The sequence below is a fragment of the Mustela nigripes genome, unplaced genomic scaffold (assembly GCF_022355385.1).
Source record: "Mustela nigripes isolate SB6536 unplaced genomic scaffold, MUSNIG.SB6536 HiC_scaffold_12116, whole genome shotgun sequence".
Taxonomy (NCBI): Eukaryota; Metazoa; Chordata; class Mammalia; order Carnivora; family Mustelidae; genus Mustela; species Mustela nigripes.
Genome location: NW_026751522.1, coordinates 397 through 1521, shown reverse-complemented (window position 1 = coordinate 1521; position 1125 = coordinate 397). Strand labels below are relative to the sequence as shown.

At 33.5% G+C, this 1125-nt stretch overlaps 1 non-coding gene across 1 annotated transcript; it reads left to right on the top strand.

The window, feature by feature from the left end:
* The first annotated feature begins 180 nt into the window (after positions 1-180).
* On the top strand, positions 181-287 carry LOC132009302 (U6 spliceosomal RNA). The gene has a single exon (XR_009401856.1). It is a non-coding gene; the product is annotated as a U6 spliceosomal RNA (small nuclear RNA).
* Positions 288-1125: the final 838 nt, after the last annotated feature.

Here is a 1125-nt window from a genome sequence, read left to right as displayed (position 1 = left end):
CCCATAAACTATGACATTGATAAAGAAATTGAAGGAGACATAAATGGGGTACAGATCTTTCATCTTCTTAGTTAAATCTTTTCCTAAGTATTTTATTAGTTTTGATGCTATTGTGAATTAGATTGTTCTCTTTATTTTTTCAGATAGTTCATCATTAGAGTGTTAAAATGTTCCTGTCTTGTGCTTACTTTGGCAGCACATATAATAAAATTGGAATGATGCAGAGAAGATTAGCTTGATCACTGAACAAGAATGACATGAAAAACTACGAAGCATTCCATATTAAAAAAAAAACGAAACAAAACAAAATTCTTGTCTTTTATATATTGATCTTGTATTTGGCAGCTTTACTAAATTTGTTTATTCAAAATTTTTTGTGAAGTTTTTAGGATTTTTTTTACATGTAAGTTCATGTTATCCAAAAAAAGAAAATTTTACTTCTTCCTTCATTTTTCTTTTTTGGAGTCTTTTATTTCTTTGTGTTCCTTGGTTCTCTGGCTAGGACATCCAGTACTATGTCAAATGAGAGTAATGAAAGTGGACACTCTTGTCTTTTTACTGATCTTTAAGGGGAAAACTTTCAAACTTTTTTGATTGAATATGAGTTTAGCTCTGGGCTTGCAATATGTGTTTTTTCTTTAATGGATTTTTTAAATTATTTTTTTAAATTTTTTATTAACATATAATGTGTTTTTATCCCTAGGGGTACAGGTCTGTGAATCACCAGGTTTACACATTTCAAAGCACTCACCATCACTCACCATAGCACCTGACCTCCCCAATGTCATACCCCCACCATCGTCTCCCAACACACCGCGCCCCAGCAACCCTCACTCTGTTTTGTGAGATTCAGTCTTTTATGGTTTGTCTGCCTCCCAATCCCATCTTCTTTTATTTTTCTTTTCGTACACCCGAAACCGCCTATGTTGCATCTCCACTTCATCATATCAGGGAGATCATATGATAGTTGTCTTTCTCAGATTGATTTATTTCGCCAAGCATAATACCCTCTAGTTCCATCCACGTCATCACAAATAGCAGGATTTCATTTCTTTTGATGGCTGCATAGTATCCCATTGTACATATATACCACATCTTATTTATTGATTCATCTGTTGAAGGACA